Below are 19,926 nucleotides of genomic sequence, written 5' to 3'. Positions count from 1 at the left end.
TCCGGATGCTGCCGGCTCGCGCGCCTAGGGCACCGAAATACAAGTCCCAGCAAGCCGCGGGCGAGCCACGCCCACTTCCGGCGCAGGCCGCGGAGCTCTGCGCTCTGTGGAGCGCGATTCTTGGCCGGGGGTGGGGGCCGGCGGGGGGACCATCTTTGAGTCAGCGATGTGTGTATTCAAGTCCTCCTCCTCGTTTTTTATTACAAACTCATAAGAATTATTTTGGGAATACCTATTAAGGTGTTTTTCATTTGTTAAAATACTGTTGGGGGAAAAGGACGTAAATACCCATAATTTCATCTTTACCTTTCAAAACATTCTGAAGTGAGTATTTGCTATTCGACATCTTCCATCTCACCTCTGAAGGTCATCCATTTAACAGATATTATTTGAGAGCCAACTGTATACCAGGAGCTGTTCAAGATGCTTGCACAAAAGTCACTGCCCTATTCTAGTGGGGGAAACAAGCAATCCATAAATACAGTGAATACATGGCGTCGTGTGTGTCATGAGGTGGTACGGAAAGCATAGAGCTGGGCGGGGGGTTGCGGGGTGTGAGTGTGTAGGGCTAGGGGTGTACTTTGCAATTTTAAATAGGGAATCTTGGAACAAACACAGGAGGTGAGGGAATTAGACAAGTGGCTCCCAGCAGTCAAAACTGTTCTAAACGCACACAAGGGTTGTTTATGCCAGGATTTTACATTTCTTTCACTTCTCACCGAATGACACAGAGCTACCCGTTTGATCTTTTCCCAATTCCTTTCTTTCAGATTTATTTTGGAGAGAAAAGAGATGTGGCCTGGACCTCTATTCTATATCCTCCCCCTTCCTTGGTGTATTAGTTTCCAATTGCTGTCACAACAACTTACCACAAACTTAGTAGTATAACAAACATGTATTCTCTTAAACTTCTGGAGGTGCCAAGTCTGAAATCAGTTTTACTGGGCTAACGTCAGTGTCAGTGTGGCTAGTTCCTCCTGGAGGTTCTAGATGAGAATATTTCTTTGCCTTTTCCGGCTCCCAGGGACTGTTTGCATTCCTTGGCTTATGGCCTACTCCTTTATCTTCAAAGAGCATGACTGCAATCTCTGCCTTCATCATCACATCACATGCTCGGGCACTGACTCCTCGTGGGGCCTTCTAATAACGACTGTTGTGATTACATCAGGCCCAGCTGGCTAATCTTGGGATAATTTCTCAACGTTAAGATCCTTAATTTAATCACATTTCAAAAAATCCCTCTTGCCATAGAAATTAACATCCACAGCTTCTGGGGGTTAGGACATGGACATATTTGGGGGACTGTTATTTTCAGACTTCGATGCTTGGAGAGGCCCATGTCCCCTTCAGTCTCCTCCTCAGAGATGCTCTCTTACCTTTTGCCTGGGGAACACAAAATGTCTCCCTTGGACCTTACTCCTCTCCTCAATGGAAAACCACAGAACTTTTCCCTATTTAGATTCTACCACCCTTGCCCTGACCTTCACTTCCTCGTGTGCTCACTTCCCTCCTCATGCAATATAAGAGGCCATGGCCCATGGTTATGGCCAGTCCTGTGTATATGCAGTTACCCTTAACTCTCTTGCCCCAGTCTTTCTTGGTTTTATTCTCTTCATAGAAACCCAAATCTGCTTGAATGCAGTCCCTGGCCTGCACCTGTATGGCAGAGGTTGTTTGAGAAAACCACATGGCTGGGATGATTGGTCTTATTTTCAGTTTATAACCATTAAGTTCAAGTGAGCCCTTCATGCTGCCTGGCTATCCTTCTACATTTCTTAGTCCATCCATTCTCCTTAATGACTATTTCACAGCTTCTACTCTCTTTTCATTATTTATTTATTTTTTTGAGCCAGGTTGGAGTTCAGTAGCGTGATCTTGGCTCACTGCAATCTCTGTTTCTTGGGCACAAGCGACCCTCCCACCTCAGCCTCCTAAGTAGCTGGGACTATAGGCTTGCACTACCACGCCCGGCTAATTTTTTTGTGTGTGTGTTTTTTCTTTTTTTTAAGAGATGAGGGTTCACCATGTTGTCCAGGCTGGTCTCTACCTCTTGAGATCAAGTGATCCTCCCACCTCAGCCTCCCAAAGTGCTGGGATTACAGGCTGAGCGGCCATGCCTGGCCTTCTACTCTCTTTTCAAGCCTCCAACAACTCCTCCCGTCTCACTGAGTGCTGATGACTTTGCTTTTTGTTACTGAGTAAAGAGAACTTCTGTACCGCCTCACAGGCACATCTGCCCTCCTTTCTGCATTATAATCTGTATGCTCTACTTTTCATTCTGAGTGACTGGCCCTAGTTCCTATATGAGAAAATTCTTTTGCACCCTGGATGTTAACTGCCTTCTCGTGAATGAGGGCCTTCTCTCTCTTCTGTATTTCAAGATTTTCATTCTGTACTGAATTATCAGCATACTAATGAATACACTATAATATTGTTCATAAAATAAATAAAACCCCTTACCTTGCACCCTATTTCTCTCCAGCCACTACCTTATTTCTCTGCTTTGCTTTACAGCAAAACTCCTAAAAAAATTGTCCCTAAGGAATGTTTCCAATTTCTTTTCTCCCATATGCTCTCTTTTTTTACATGCAAAACCCAAAATTTAATTTTTTAACTTAATTTAAAAAATTGATATGTAATAGATGCACATATTTTGGGGGTACATATGATAATTTGATTAAAATTATGTGTAAAGATCAAAGTAGGGAAATCGGGATATCTATCACTAAGTATTTGTCTTTTCTGTATGCCAGAAATATTGAAAAGATTCTCTTCTGGCTATTCGAAACATACAGTAGGTTAATGTTAAGTATAGCTAACCTACTGGTCTATTGAACACCAGGTCTTATTTTTTCTATCTAACTGTGTATTATACCTTGATGTGGTTAGTCTCTGTTTCCCCATTCAAATCTCATCTCGAATTGTAATCCTTACATGTTGAGGGAGGGACCTGTAATTCCCACAAGTGGAGGGAGGGAGGTGATTGGATCAACAGGGGCAGTTTCTCCCATGGTGTTCTCATGATAGTGAGCGAGTTCTCACAAGATCTGATGGTTTTGTAAGTGTTTGGAAGTTCCTCCTTTGTTCTTCTCTCTCCTGCCACCTTGTGAAGAAGGTGACTGCTCCTTCTTCCAACATGATTGTAAGTTTCCTGAGGCCTCCCCAGCCATGTGGAAGTGTGAGTCAATTAAACCTCTTTTCTTTATAAATTACCCAGTCTCAGGCTTTTTTTTTTTTTCATAGCAGTGTTAAAAAAAAAACTAATACATACCCCTTAACCAACCTCTATTCAGACCCCCACCTCTACTCTTACTGAACTCTGGTTACCACCAATCTACTCGCTATCTTCATGAAATCTACTTGTTTTTTTTTGTTTGTTTAGTTCCCACATATGAGTGAGAATATACAATATTTGTCTTTTTGTGCTTGACTTATTTACTTAACATCATGGCCTCTAGTTCCATCCATATTCCTGCAACTGACAGGATTTCATTATTTTTTTATGACTGAATAATATTCCATTATGTACATACACCACATTTCTTTATCCATTCATCCATTGATGGCCAGTTAGGTTGATTCCATATTTTGGATATTGTAAATATTGTTGCAGTAAACATGGGTGTGCAGATAGCTCTTCAGTATATTGATTCCCTTTCTTTTGAATATATACCCAGTAGTGGAATTTCTGAATCATATGGTAGTTCTGTTTTTAGTTTTCTGAGGAGCTTCCATACTGTTCTCCATAGTGGTTGTACTAATTTACATTCTCATCAACAGTGTACAAGGATTCCCCTTTCTCCAAATTCTCACCAGCATCTGTTATTCCCTGTTTTTAGATAAGTCATTTTAACTGTGGTGATATGATAGCTGATTGTGCTTTTGATTTGCGTTTTTCTCATGATCAGTGATGTTTAACATTCGTTTATATACCTGTTAGCAATTTTATGTCTTCTTTTGAGAAATGTCTATTCGGATCTCTTTTGTCCATTTTTAAACTGGATTATTTGTGTTTCTACATAGAGTTGTTGGAGGTCCTTGTATATTCTTGTTATTAGTCCCTTGTCAGGTGGATAGGTTGCGGTATTTTCTCCTATTCTGTGGGTTGTCTGTTCACTTTGTTGGTTGTTTCCTTTGCTGTGCAGAAGCTTTTTAGTTTGATGTAATTCCATTTGTCTATTTTTGCCTTTGTTGCCTATGCTTTTGAGGTCTTACACAAAAAAATTTTTGCCCAGACCAGTGTCCTGGAGTGTTTCCTCAATGTTTTCTTCTAGTAGATTCATAGTTTTAGGATTTAGATTTAAGTCTTTAATCCATTTTTATTTGATTTTTGTTTATGGTGAGAGATAGGGGTCTAGTTTCATTCTTCTGCATATGGTTACCCAGTTTCCCAGCATCATTTATTGAAAAGACTGTCCCTTTCTCCAACGTATGTTCTTGGTTCCTTTGTTGAAAATAAGTTGGCTGTAAGTACATGGATTTGTATCTGGGTTCTCTATTCCATTCCATTCAACTGTTTGTCTGTTTTTATGCCAGTACCATACTGATTTGGTTACTATAGCTTCGTACTATATTTTGAAATCAGGTATTATGCTATCTTCAGCTTTGTTCTTTTTGCTCAGGATTGCATTGGCTATTTGGGGTCTTTTGTGGTTCCACGTGAATTTTAGGATTTTTTTTCCTATTTCTGTGAAGAATTTTTTTTTTTTGTGAAGAATGTTATTGGTATATTGATAGGAATTGCATTGAATGTATGAATTGCTTTGAGTAGTATTGTCATTTTTTTTTCTTTTTTTGAGACAGAGTCTTGCTTTGTTGCCCAAGCTGGAGTGCAGTGGTGTAATCTCAGCTCACTGCAACTTCTGCCTCCTGGGTTCAAGTGATTCTCCTGCCTCAGCCTCCTGAGTAGCATGGGCTAGAGGTGCCCGCTGCCACACCTGGCTAATTTTTTGTATTTTAGTAGAGACTGGATTTCACCCTGTTGCCTAGGCTGGTCTCGAACTCCTGAGCTCAGGCAATCCACCTGCCTCAGCCTCCCAAAGTACTAGGATTACAGGCATGAGCAACTGCGCCTGGCCAGTAGTATTGTCTTTTTAACAATACCAGTTCTTCCAGTCCATGAGCATGGACTATCTTTCCATATTTTGGTGTCCTCTTCAATTTTTTTCATCAGTGTTTTATAGTTTTCCTTGTATAGATCTTTTACTTCTTTGGTTAAATTGGTTCCTATGTATTTTATATTCTTTGTAGCTATTGTAAATGGGGAAAAATTTTGATTTCTTTTTCAGATTGTTTGCTGTTGATGTATATAAATGCTACTGATTTTTGTATGTTGATTTTGTATCCTGGAACTTTACTGAATTTGTCAGTTCAAATAATTTTTTGGTATAGTTTTTAGGATTTTCCAAATATAAGATCACACTGTCTGCCAGCAAGTCTAACTTGACTTCTTCCTTTCTAGTTCGGATGCCTTTTTTTTTTTTTTTTATTATACTTTAAGTTCTAGGGTACATGTGCATAACGTGCAGGTTTGTTACATATGTATACTTGTGCCATGTTGGTGTGCTGCACCCATCAACTCGTCAGCACCCATCAATTCATCATTTATATCAGGTATAACTCCCCAATGCAATCCCTCCCCCCTCCCCTCCTCCCCATGATAAGCCCCAGTGTGTGATGTTCCCCTTCCTGAGTCCAAGTGATCTCATTGTTCAGTTCCCACCTATGAGTGAGAACATACGGTGTTTGGTTTTCTCTTCTTGTGATAGTTTGCTAAGAATGATGGTTTCCAGCTGCATCCATGTCCCTACAAAGGACGCAAACTCATCCTTTTTCATGGCTGCATAGTATTCCATGGTGTATATGTGCCACATTTTCTTAATCCAGTCTGTCACAGATGGACATTTGGGTTGATTCCAAGTCTTTGCTATTGTGAATAGTGCCGCAATAAACATACGTGTGCATGTGTCTTTGTAGTAGAATAATTTATAATCCTTTGGGTATATACCCAGTAGTGGGATGGCTGGGTCATATGGTACATCTAGTTCTAGATCCTTGAGGAATCACCATACTGTTTTCCATAATGGTTGAACTAGTTTACAATCCCACTAACAGTGTAAAAGTGTTCCTATTTCTCCACAGTTCGGATGCCTTTTATATTTTTCTCTCACCTAATTGCTCTGGCCAGGACTTCCAGAATTATACTGAATAAAAGTGGTGAAAGTGGGGATCTTTGTCTGGCTCCAGATCTTAGGGAAAGGATTTTCAATTTTTCCCCATCAAGTATGATGTTGGCTTTGGGTTTGTCTAATATATGGCTTGTATTATTTTGAGGTATGGAATACACCCAGTTTGTTGAGCGTTTTTATCATAAAGGGATGTTAAATTTTATTGAATGCTTTCTCAGCATCTATTGAAATTATATGGCTTTTGTTCTTGGTTCTGTAAATGCAATGTATCACATTAATGTATCATGTAAATCAATGAATGTTTATTAATGTGTCACATAAGTCAATAAATGTTTAATATTTCTTGATTTATGTATGTTGAACCATCCTTGCATTTCTGGGATGAATCCCACTTGAACATGGTGAATGATCTTTTTAATCTGTTGTTGAATTCCGTTTGCTAGTATTTTGTTGAGGATTTTTGCATCTACATTCATCAGTGATATTAGCTTCTCATTTTCTTTTTTTGTTGTGTCTGGTTTGATATCAGGGTAATGCTGGCCTCATAGAATGATTTTGGAAGTATTTCCTCCTTTTCATTGTTTTGAAGAGTTTAAGTAGAGTTGGTATTAGTTTTTCTTTAAATGTTTGGTAGAATTCAGCAGTGAAGCCACCTGGAGTTTTCTTTGATGGGAGACTTTATTATAGCTTAGAGCTCATTACTTGTTATGGGCTTGTTGATGTTTTCTTTTTTTCATGGTTCAATCTTGGCAGGTTCTATGTGTCCAATTTATCCATTTCTTCTAGGTTTTCCAATTTGTTGTTGTATAGTTGTTCATAGTCTGTAATGTTTCTTTGTATTTCTGTGGTCTCAGTTATGTCTCCTTTTGTTGTTTCTGATTTTATGTATTTGGGTCTTCTCTCTTTTTTCCTTAGTCTAGCTAAAGGTTTGTCAATTTTATCTTTTCAAAAAACTACTTGTTTTGTTGATATTCTCTCTCTATATATATTTTTACCTCAACTTCATTTATTTCTGCTCTGATCCTTATTGTTTCCTCCCTTCTAATTTTGGATTAAGTGTGTTCTCGCTTTTCTAGTTCGTTGGGGCACATTGTTAGACTTTTTATTTGAAGTCCGTCTACTCTTTCTTTCTTTCTTGGTCTTGTTTTTGAGACAGAGTCTCGCTCTGTCACCCAGGTTGGAGTGCAGTGGTGCAATTATGGCTCTCTGCAGCCTCGACTTCCCAGGCTCAAGCGATCCTCCCACCTCAGCCTCCTGTGTAGCTGGGACTACAGGTATGTGCCACTACAACAGCTAATTTTAAAACTTTTTGTAGAGATGAGGTCTCACTGTGTTGTCCAGACTGCTATTGAACTCTTGGCCTCAAGCAGACTTCCCACTTCGGCCTCCCAAAGTGCCGGGATTACAGGCATGAGTCACTGTGCCTGGCCTGTCTTTCTGCTTTTTTGGTGAAGGTGTTTATCGCGAAAATCTTCCTCTTAGTACTGCTTTTTCTGTGTTCAATAGATTTTGGTATGTTGTATTTCCCTGTTCATTTATCCAATAAATTTTAAAGTTTTCTTCCTAATTTCTTCATTGACCCTTTGGTCACTCAGGAGCATGTTGCATAGTTTCCATGTGTTTGTGAAGTTTCTGATGTTTCTCTTCGTCTTGATTTCTAGTTTTATTCCATTGTAGCTAGAAAAGATACTTGATATGATTTCCACTTTTTTTTTTGTTTTTTTTTGTTTTTTTTTTTTTGAGACAGGGTCTTGCTTTGTTGCCCAGGCTGGAGTGCAGTAGCACAATGATGGTTCACTGCAGCCTTGACCTCCTGGGCTTACATGATCCTCCCCTCCAACAACCTGAGTAGCTAGGACTACAGGTACATGCCACCATGCCCAGCTAATTTTAAAATTTTTTGTAGAGATGGAGTTTCATTTTGTTGCCAGGCTTGTCTCAAACTCCTGGCCTCAAGTGATCCTCCTGCCTCAGTCTCCCAAAATGCTGGGATTACAGGTGTAAACCACCATGCCTGGCCCGATTTCTACTTTTTAAAATTTACTCAGGCTGGCCACAGTGGCCATGCCTATAATCCTAGCACAGAGGCCAAGGCGTGTGGATCGCTTGAGGTCAGGAGTTCGAGACCAGCCTGGCCAACATGGTGAAACCCTGTCTCTTCTAAAAATACAAAAATTAGCTGGGTATGGTGGCAGGAACCTGTAATCCCAGCTACTCAGAAGGCTGAGGCAGGAGAATTGCTTGAACCTGGGAGATAGAGGCTGCAGTGAGCTGACATCAGGCCACTGCACTCTGGCCTGGGTGACACAGCGGGACTGTCTCAAAAAAAAACAGTTATTGAGACTTGTTTTGTGGCCTAAGGTGTGCTCTATTATGGAAAATGTTTCACGTGCTGATGAAAATAATGTGTGTTATGCAGCATTTGGGCAAATGTTATGTAGATGTTACTTAGGTCTATTAAGTATAGTGTGTAGTTTAATTGTGATGTTACTCTATTGATTTTTTTGTCTGTATGATTTGTCCATTACTGAGACGGTTCCCTACTATTATTGTATTGCACTCCATCTCTCCCTTCAGACTTATTAATGCTTGCTTTTTAAACTTGGGACCATCCTGTGTTGCATGCATATTTATAATTATTATATCCACCTGCTGAATTGATCCCTTTATCATTATATAGTGACCCCTTTTGTGTCTTTGTACAGTCTTATTTTGTATTCTATTTGATCTAAGTATAATGATTCCTGCCCTCTTTTGGTTTCCAGTTTCGTGAAGCATCTTTTTCTATCCCTTCACTTTCAGTCTATGCATGTCTTCAGAGGTGAGGTGGGTTTCTTATAGTAGCATGTAGTTGGGTCTTATTTCTTTATCTACTCAGTCACTCTACCCCTTTTAATTGGAGAATTGAGTCCACTTACATTCTGTTTTATTATTGATAAGAAAGGATTTACTACTGCCATTTTGTTGCTTGTTTTCTGGTTATTTTGTAACTTTTGTCTTCCTTTCTTCCTTTCTTATTGTCTTCTTTTGTGGCTACGTGATCTTCTTTGGTAGTATGTTTTAATTCATTGTTTTTTTTACTTGCAGTGAATCGTTTTTTTTTTTTGCATTGTGGTTCCCATGAGGAAACCAAAAAATATATATCTTATAGATATAACAAGTTATTTTAAGCAGATAACAACTAAACTTTGATCACAAAGAAAAGAAGACAAACAAAAAAAAGGAAAAAAAGCCATTTCTACACTTTAACTCCATCCCCCCATTTTGACTTTTAGTTGTCTGAATTTACATATATTTATATTACTTACCTCTTGACAGGTTGCTATAGCTATTATTGTTCATGACAAATCGATCCTGCCTGTTGTGGTAAACTGAGCACCAGAGAGACTGATACGGGGAATACAGGAGGATGTTTATTTAAGGTACACACCAGCTCAGTGGATTCACATCCAAAAAGCTGACCATTGAACAAAAACAGAGTTTAGCTTATGTAGGTTAGCATATATAAGCAAAATAAAGGCGGTAAGTTTTACAGTGACAAGTCACGTAATCCATAGCATAACTGCTGACCTTGGCAATAACCTGTGGCCTTGTATGGCTAGTGGCCTAGCAACTGCATCGAAAGAAAAACAGGAACTTTGCAAATCCTACTAAATACAAGCATTGGCAAACATAGTCATAACTAAGAGTACAATACAGGAGAGACAGTAAAGGACTTTGTTTTTCTTCTTTTAACCTTGCTTGGGGGTGTCCGGAGTTCATTTCTGAAGGCTAGGTCACCATGACCTGCGTCTATAGCCTTGCCTGCAGTAGAGAAAAACTTGTGTTTCTCACTTCACCTTTAAGTGCTGAATTTATTCACTTTTCTTGGAGTGAATAAATGCAGTACTTATTTTCATTATTATTTTTAAATTTCTGTCTCATGCCTATTGGGCTCCATACTAAAATTGTGAGTGGATTGTATGCCACAATTACAGTATTAGAGCATTCTGGGTTTTTCTATGTATTTAATTTTACTAGTGGGTTTTATACTTCCATTTTTCTCACATTAGCAATTTTTTTTCAGACTGAAGAAGTAACTGGAGCATTTCTTGTAAGATGGGTCTGGTGGTAGTGAATTCTTTTGGGGCTTTTTTCTTTTGAGACAGGATCTCCCTTTCTTGCCCAGGTTGGAGTGCAGTGGTGCAATGTTGGCTCACTGCAGCCTCAACCTCCTGAGTTCAAGCGACCCTCCCACCTCAGTCTCTCTAGTAGCTGAGACTACAGGGATGCACCACCACACCAGGCTAATTTTGTTTATTATTTGTATTTTATTTTATTTTACTTTATTTTATTTTATTTTATAGAGATGAGGTCTCACTATGTTGCCCGGGCTGGTCTCCAACTCCTGGACTCAAGTGATCCTCCTACCTTGGCCTCCCAAAGTGTTGGGATTATAGGTGTGAGCCACTGTGCCTAGCCTGGCATGTTAGAATCATATAGGGAGCAATGACAAATATGATGTTTAGAGCCTGGGCAACATAGTGAGACCCCTGTCTTTACAAAAAACTAAAAAAATAGCTGGGTATGGTGGCTGATGTCTGTTGTCCCAGCTACTTGGGAGGCTGATGTGGAAGGATGGTTTGAGCTTGGGAGGTGGAGGCTGCAGTGAGCAGTGACTGCCACTCCAGAGTGGATGACAGAGAGAGAGCCTGTCTAAAAAAAAAGAGAAAGAAATGTTGTTTAACTTTTTTTGATTCATATTTGCATGAAAGTATGCTTTTTTTTTTTTTTTTTTTGAGAGTCTCACTCTGTCAGCCAGGCTGGAGTGCAGTGCACTACTGGGCTCAAGCGATCCTCCAACATCAGCCTCCTAAGTAGGTGGGACCACAGGCTCATGCCACCACACCCAGCTAATTTTTTGTATTTGTTGTAGAGATGGGGTTTCACCATGTTGCTCAGGCTGGTTTCAAACTCATGGGCTCAAGAGATGCTCAGTCTTGAACTCCCAAAGTGCTAGGATTGCAGATGTGAGCCAGCATGCCTATATTAATTTTGTTTTGGGTGGGGGGGTTGAGAAAATCACTTTATTCTAATTAACTCTCAAACAATAAAATTACAGCAGCTGGTTTAAGGAAACCACAGAAATATTTGTCCAGCCCAAAATTCTATACCATCTCGGTGAAATTCTATACAGTGAGAACACCCTCTTCCATTGTAATTCTGAAGCAGGAAAGATATGAATGACAGAGGAGAATTTTAACTGATGGTTTTATACTTTATACCTTTACTGTCAATTATATTTTATGCTAAATTAACTTGGTCATAAGAGCCATTTTCATTTCTTCAGTCTGGACTTGATTAGGCTATTTCATTTGCAAATCTGCACTGTTTCAGCACCTCACTGAAACCTCACAGAGTTTTATGTCATCCTGGTTCTGGGCATGCTCCAAAAACTGTTTGATCTCAGAAGCAAGGCCGCTGCTGCTGTGCTGGCTGGGTTCCCTGAGGTTCTTGGTAAGTGAGACCAGGCCTTGGAGGCTCAGCATTATTTCTTCCACTAAAACCCCCAGCGTGTGCCCAACAGTAGAGCCCGTAGCAATGCCAGCTGCAGTGGTTGCCATTTGGGCCATCAGAGCTAGCCGCCAAGGTGCAGCAGCAGGAAAGCCAGTTGCAGAGGGTGGGGCTGCTGCTGGGGGCTGAGCTGTGGTGCTGGGCTGGGTGCAGTTCTCATCTCAGGTGCCCGGCTGGCTGCAGGGGCCGTGCAAGTGATGATGCGGCTTCCATGCAGCATTATGGCTGCACAGAGGCTCAGCCTGTGAAACCCTGCAAAGAGCCCAACACCGTAAATGTGTTATGAATATGTGTTTCGAAATTGTATGAGATATCTAAAAAGTTGATATATCTTGGTACATGTAGTGAATTGCTTTAATCTGATGCTTTTCTGCATAGAGCTTTTAGCTCTGTGCAAATCCTAGAGTGTTATGTCTTCAAGGATATTCATGGAAAGGACCAGGAATTGTACTCTTGAATAGAGGTTTCTGATAGCTTTGTAGATCGTATCATTAGACTATGTAAAAGCTTACAGAACACTAATAAAAAACTGGTGTGTTCATGAAGATCACTAATTGTGTTAGTCCATTGCACTGCTATAAAGAATACCTGAAAGAAAGTGTAATTTATAAAGAAAAGAGGTTTAATTGGCTCAAGGGTTCTGCAGGCTGTACAGGAAGCATGGCTGGGGAGGCCTCAAGAAACTTTCAATCATGGCAGAGGGGAAGCAGGCACATCTTACATGGCCAGAGCAGGAGAAAGAGAGAGAGAGGAGGTGCTACACACTTTTAAACAACCAGATCTCACGAGAACTCACTCACTCTCATAAGAATAGCACCAAAGGGGAAATCTGTCCCCACAACCCAATCACCTCCCACCAGGCCCACCTCCAACACTGGGATTACAACTTGACATGCGATTTGGGTGGGGACACAGATTCAAACCATATCACTAACTCAACATCAAGCAGAACCAGAATTGATTACATGGAACTGACCTGATGGAGAAGTGAAATGATTTTTATGTCTTTTTGTTTGAAACATTGCTGATTCTTTTCATGTTTTGTTTTGTGGAGTCAAGAAAACTTTATTTCTTTTGAGCTACTTGTAAGTCACAGAAATTGGGTAAAATATACCTTTATTTATTTATTTATTTTTTAAACAGAGTTTTGCTCTTGTTGCCCAGGCTGGAGTACAATGGTGTGATCTCGGCTCACTGCAACCTCTGCCTCCCAGGTTCAAGTGATTCTTCTGCCTCAGCCTCCCAAGTAGCTGGCATTACAGGTGCCTGCCACCACACCCAGCTAATTTTTGTATTTTTAGCAGAAGGGTTTCACCATGTTGGCCAGGCTGGTCTCAAACTCCTGACCTCAAGTGATCCACTCTCCTTGGCTTCCCAAAGTGCTGGGATTACAGGCATGAGCCACTGCACCCAGCCTAAAATATGCTTTTGTGAGTAAATTGAGACATTTACCTTTCTCTCTACCTGATTTCTCCAGAATTCAGAAACTGTTTGTGTGTTTTCTTACATTATGGCAATATAGTTATTTGCATAAGCTCAGTAAGAATCCATTTTTTTTTTTTAACAGGACACAATTGGAGACACTTTTTTTTTTTTTAAACCACCATTTGACTGGAATGACATATTTTCTGATATGACCAGATTGCTTTAAATAACTGAAGTTGACTTATAAGCTGATAGACATGGGAAATGATCGGCCTGGTACCTTGTCTACACAGTTCTCTTACAAGGTTCCTGACCTTGTGGTAAGAAAAGAATATCAGTTTCTGGCCAGGTATGGTGGCTCACACCTGTAATCCCAGCACTTTGGGAGGCTGAGGCAGGTGGATCACGAGGTCAGCAGTTCAAGACCAGCCTGGCCAAGATGGTGAAACCCTGTCTCTCCTAAAAATACAAAAAAATTAGCCAAGCATGGTGGCAGGAGCCTGTAATCCCAGCTACTCTGGAGGCCGATGCAGAGAATTGCTTGATCCCAGGAGGCAGAGGTTGCAGTGAGCTGAGATTGCACCACTGCAGTCCTGCCTGGGTGACAGAGCGAGACTCTGACTTAGAAAAAAAAAAAAAAAAAAAAGGAGATGAGTTTCTGACAGGCACAGAGACCTCAAGATATTTTGAGACCTAGAGAAGAGAGAAATTTATCTAGTTTGTACAGGTATGACAGGTACAGTCTGATGGTGAATCCTTGGCTTGGTGACTGCACTCCAGCCTGGGTGATGGAGTAAGATTCTGTCTCAAAAAAATGAAAAAATTAGCTCGGGGTGATGGCGCACAACTATAGTCCTTTTTAATCAGTGTTCTCACACACACACCTTTGGACACTTGGCTGATTATCTCTTTAGGATGAGCCCGTGGAAGGGCGCTCACTGGGTCACTGGATGTGCTCACAATGTGCTCCTTACTTTTCTGGCTGTGAGTCCCTTCCCTTAAATTTCTCATTACCCCAGGCCCCCCAGGGTGATCTTTTGAGAAAAAGGCCTGTCCCTGGCTTATCCTGTGTAAAACTTCCAAGGCTTCCCATTGCCTGCAGGGAAAGGTCCAAACTTCATCCTGGCCCAGCCTCTTGCCAGCCTTGGTGCTGACCACTGGCTGGAGCACCACATCGCCACTTGGCCTTGAGTTCATCTGAAAAATGGGGACAGATTACACCATTCCCTTCACATTGCCAAGTGGCTAAAGAAGTGAGGAATTTAAGCATTTAGCACAGAGCCCGTCTCTCTGTAAGTTTTAGCTGGTAGTGATTGAAACAGTGAACTCCCCATTGCCGAGAGCAGCTTGGTCGGGGAGACCCTAATCCAGTGGCGCTAGAGGAATTAAAGACACACACACAGAAATACAGAGGTGTGAAGTGGGAAATCAGGGGTCTCACAGCCTTCAGAGCTGAGATCCCTGAACAGAGATTTGCCCATGTATTTATTAACAGCAAACCAGTCATTAGTATTGTTTCTATAGATGTTAAATTAACTAAAAGTATCCCTTATGGGAAATGAAGGGATGGACCGAATTAAAGGAATAGGTTAGGCTAGTTAACTGCAGCAGGAACACACTCTTAAAGACACAGATGGTTCATGCTTTTTGTTTGTGGCTTAAGAATGCCTTTAAGCTGTCTTCCGCCCTGGGTGGGCCAGGTGTTCCTTGCCTTCATTCCCGTAAACTCACAACCTTCCAGCGTGGGCGTTAGGGCCACTATGAACATGTTACAGCACTGCAGAGATTTTGTTTATGGCCAGTTTTGGGGCCAGTTTATGGCCAGATTTTGGGGGGCTTGCTCCCAACACCCCATTTTGAGTCCTTAATCTGTATTATCAGTAAATAACGTTCTTTTCAAATGATTGATGTAACTCCTGCAAGCTCTGCCTACATCTGCCCACTGGCAATTGACACTTCGTCCAAGCCCCACACAGGAGCACTTACAGTGGAGTGTACTAAGAAAGGGTATCTCTTAGTCTTGGGCCACAGAAGGGAAATCAATATTTTAGTTCCGATAGGAAGGATGGAGAGGAGTTGGCCAGGACAAGAGTTGGGGCCCAAGTTAGGCAAGCGGAAGGAAGAGCCCAGGGCAGCTCCTGCATGGGTCCAGTTCTCTAGGTGGTATGAAGCTTGGTAAGCAAGGGGCTAAGGAAGCCACTGGGGCAGAGCCACATGAGCAGGATTGGCAGAGGGAGAGGTGAGGATGACAAAGCAGGCAGGAAAGGGTGGAGGGCGCCGTGGGTTAGGCAAGGAGTTCAGACAGTCGAGGAATGATGGAAAGCCAATGGGGGCAGCTTTGCTTTGGGATCCAACAATGACTGTTGGTACCCAGCTCTGCCATTTACTAGGTGAAGGACCAAAGACAAGTTACGTTCTCTGAGCCAATTTCCTCATCTGTAAAATGAGAATAATAATTGTACCTTCTTTGGTGGTGAGGACTCAGTGCAATGATGTATTTGTAAAGGGCTCTGCATGTTCTCTGGACTCAGCAAATGTTAGCCATATATAAATAAATGCAGATTCTGGATCCAGCCCCCAAAGTAAGGAAAGACTGGTCCTCAGGTGCCCTTGCTGGAAAAAGCGGGATGGAAAAAGTGGGATTCTTTTATTTTTTGTAGAGTCTCGCTCTGTCATCTAGGATGTAGTGAGTGGCGCGATCTCAGCTCACTGCAACCTCCACCTCCCAGGTTCAAGCAATTCTCCTGCCTCAGCCTCCCGAGTAGCTGGAACTACAGGTGCACACCACCACGCCCAGCTAATTTCTTTTGTATTTTAGTAGAGATGGAGTTTCACTGTGTTGCCCAGGCTGGTCTCGAACTACTGAACTCAGGCAATCTGCCCCGCCTCAGCCTCCCAAAGTGCTAGAATTACAGGCATGAGCCACCGTGCCTGGTCATGATTCTTGATAAAGTGGCTTTGTAGGATTCTTGCCTAAAACTTGGCTCACCAGGCCGAGACAAGGCATAGTTGAAAGGAGGGTGCAAAGGAGCCTGACTCCACTAGTCTAGGAGAGATGCTTGTCAGGTGTTCTATCCTTAGCATCCAGAAGTGAGTGGCACATAGTGGGGCTTCAGTCAATCATTGGTAAATTGGTAAATGAATGAACCATTCCGAGAAATTTTCTTAAAAAAAAAAAAAGGCCCTAATTGAATGAGAGAGATACATTTTCCTCCCTTAGCTTTCTAATTCCTGGAGTTAATAAATAGAAACATATATTTTCCCTAGAAAATAATACATTTGTTAAAACAGATTCAACCTACTTTCATTTTCCATGTCAGCAAATGGTGAGGAAATAATGTTTTTAGTGTTCTAGATGATGTACTTTTCTAACATGCTTTTTATTTGTATGAAATAAAAACAGGATTATTTGGAAACAAATAGCTATCCAAAGTCACATAAAATACGTCTCTCATATTTTGCTTACCGGTTTCTGGTGGCAGGTGTCAATCTAAGCAGTACATTAGAATCACTTGGGGGCTTTTAAAAATCCCAATGCCAGGACCACACTCAGGGCAATTAATTCAGAATCTCTGAAGCTGGGACCCAGGCACCTTCACTTTTCTTTTTCTTTTTTTGGTATTAACTTTATTCTATTTTCTGTATAACTTTAAGTACATAAAGTTTTATTTCCACAGGCCTCAGGAAATGGGTAGAAATCACAGGACAATCTCTTTTCCCACCAAAAAAGTTGCATATTTTGGTAAGTGTTTGTCCTAGAGGGAAAAAACTGAAATTTACATTAGCAGTGCTGTGCAAGATTCTTACATAAATCAAGACCTAAAAGCAGCTTGCAGTGGAGGTTTTGGTCCCCTGTTCAGGTGCTTGGACAGAAGCCATAAGCTGGTGAGCATGACAAGGAAAAGGAGGCAGTGAAGACAGGTGACAGGCACCTAGCAGGGAAGGAGGATTCAGGTGTGCCAGACTCCTTGGAATGGCGTGTTGTTTTTCCTTTTTTTTCCATCTCTGTAGGAAGGTGCTGGGTAGGGATCTCAGAGAAAGAAAGGGTCCAATACTTCTTTAACTGCCCTGGATGAAGGGCACTGCTGTAGCAGCTAGTACCGGAGACTTTCCTATCTCATGGTTGAGGCAGACCTAGGATAGAATAGTGAATAAAAGGAATGCTTATAGGAAACCATTTTGCATGGAATGCTAGATGGCCAAGCCTCAGCCTTCAGTCCAGTGCAACCCTTGCCTCACTTGTCAATAGTGAAAAATTAGTTTGGTTACAAGAACCAGCTGGAAACACACCAGCTTCTGCTACCTTCATGCTCATCGTTAGAGAAAGATTAACCAGTGTGAACATTCTGATCTGTTAATTCCTTGGACTGTTTTCCTCCCAATGGACTGTTTGTTGGTAGAATAACCTCCAAAACTCAAAGCTAAAATACATCATTTTAGCCTGGTCGGCAGTTCCTTAAGAATGGACTGGTGGCGTGGTTGAGCTGATATGGAAAAGCTACACCTTCCTGCAGAAGATCACCTGACCTGCTATCCCACTGCAAATCTCAGCCTGAGGTATAATTCAGTGAAGGCAGGTAGCGGTGCTTCTCAGAGCAGAGAAGCAGTTTTAAGAGCAGAAAGGTAGAGGAAATCTAGAAAAGAACCGTCTTGATACAAATTTATCCCATGGTATGAAGGGAGGGCAAAGAACCCATTGGCACTTTGCTTATCCAGCAATTTCTGTCACTGTGGTGACCAAATTCTGCCCATTCCAGAGGGTCTTGAACTGCTCAGGAATGGGAAATTCATTAAAGTCACTGCCTATTGTAGGAATGAGGACATTCATCTCAGAAGATTTGGCGCTGACTATTTCACAATCCAGAGAATTCTTGCTCAGGTAAGCATGGTAGCCGTCTGTTTTGTTGATTGAAATGGTTGGCACTTTACTCATTACCTAAACTTTGACATCCCTACTTGTTGGGAGCAAGCCCCCCCAAATCTGGCCATAAACTGGCCCCCAAACTGGCCATAAACAAAATCTCTGCAGCACTGTGATATGTCCATAATGGCCCTAACGCCCATGCTGGAAGGTTGTGGGTTTACAGGAATGAGGGCAGGGAACACCTGGCCTGCCCGGGGTGGAAAACAGCTTAAAGGCATTCTTAAGCCACAAACAAAAGCATGAGTGATCTGTGTCTTTAAGAGTGTGTTCCTGCTGCAGTTAACTAGCCTAACCTATTCCTTTCATTCGGCCCATCCTTTTGTTTCCCATAAGGGATACTTTTAGTTAATTTAATATCTATAGAAACAATACTAATGACTGGTTTGCTGTTAATAAATATGTGGGCAAATCTCTGTTTGGGGCTTTCAGTTCTGAAGGCTGTGAGACCCCTGATTTCCCACTTCACACCTTTATATTTCGGTGTGTGTGTCTTTAATTCCTCTAGCGCCGCTGGGTTAGGGTCTCCCTGACCAAGCTGGTCTCGGCACCTACTGTTGATTATCTCCACAATGCCCACTATATCATCGAATACCAGACCAAATTTCTTACAGTTATCTACTGTAATGGAGTTAATTTTGCCCTTGATTTGCAATGTTGTGTTGACACACTTGTATATGTAAGCTGCGTGTTTCAGCTCTGTGTCATCAATCACCAGGTTGGAAACATTTTCCTGATTTTCCACTCTCCGCTTCTTGCCCTCCAGTTCAAGTACAGCTGGCTTTTTCTTTGTGGCTGGTTTGGGGTTTAGGTGCAGAGAATGGCTTCGGGACACTGCATACTGGACCACTCTGAGCCTTCAGGGTAGGGTTCTTGTGAGTCTTCATGTCATCAGATACATGTTTCAGGGCATGTGTGATGCTCTTCCCCTGATTAATCTGCACAAACAGTGCTAAGAGGGAAGTGGACTCATCTGAGCCTGAACTGATAGAGACTAGCGGAGGAGGGGGGCCTGGTGGTGGGGGAGGAGTAGCTGATCCAGCAGAGGGTCCAGATGGCAGTCCACTCAGTTCTTTTGCCACAGGCCCCGTTTTGCTCCAGGCTAGTCCGGTGGTATGGAACTCCTTAATGTAAGCCTGCAGCTCTGTCTATATACTTAAATAAGCTTTGACCCAGTCTACATGCTGCTTATCCACATCTTTGTACTCTTTAAGGACTCGGTTTGTATAAAACACGGCAGCATGATTCATTTCTTTCACATAAGGGCCAGGATTGGGAGCCATAGCCACCCAACTCAGGGCCTGGATACTTTCGCTGACAGCTGACAGGTGATTAAACAACTTGCTGCCTCGGTTCTTCTCCCGAAAGGTTATCACTTCTTTGATCTGTTCTGAGATGGGTGCCAACAAATCGGAAAGCTGCCGGCTGTTGACATTGAGAAGCTGTAACCAAGAGAGTTCACTTCAACTTCAAACCTGTGTGGACCATCTCCGCATCTTTCTGCACGTCTCCCCCAATCTCTTTACTGATCTTCAAGTACTCTGCCACAGGACAGGCAAGCGAGTCAAATGCCTGCGCATATGGAGCTGTTCCTGCTTTTGAAGGACTGTCTCCATACCCACGGTGCATGTCAGAGGTATGGGATACTGCCTCCAGGCAGCCCACTGCCCTGTCCAATTTTTCTACCAGATTTTGCATGTCAGTCATAATGTACCACCTCCCAATTGCGATCAGCCGCTCTCCACTTCCCGCACCTTCACTTTTCAAAGATTCCCAGGTGATGCCAACCTGCTCTGCGGATGGAGCCCCCTAAGACGCCCGAGCGACCCAGACTACGTT

General features: G+C 42.0%; 2 pseudogenes; both read right to left on the bottom strand.

Moving 5' to 3' along the window:
- Positions 1-11,528: 11,528 nt before the first annotated feature.
- On the bottom strand, positions 11,529-11,961 carry LOC105520196 (annotated as a pseudogene).
- Positions 11,962-17,874: 5,913 nt separating this feature from the next.
- Positions 17,875-19,794, bottom strand: LOC105520182 (annotated as a pseudogene).
- Positions 19,795-19,926: the final 132 nt, after the last annotated feature.

This window comes from Colobus angolensis, unplaced genomic scaffold, assembly GCF_000951035.1.
Source record: "Colobus angolensis palliatus isolate OR3802 unplaced genomic scaffold, Cang.pa_1.0 Scaffold370, whole genome shotgun sequence".
Lineage (NCBI taxonomy): Eukaryota > Metazoa > Chordata > Mammalia > Primates > Cercopithecidae > Colobus > Colobus angolensis.
The sequence above is the reverse complement of the archived record's forward strand: the minus strand, read 5'-3'. Positions and strand labels throughout refer to the sequence as shown.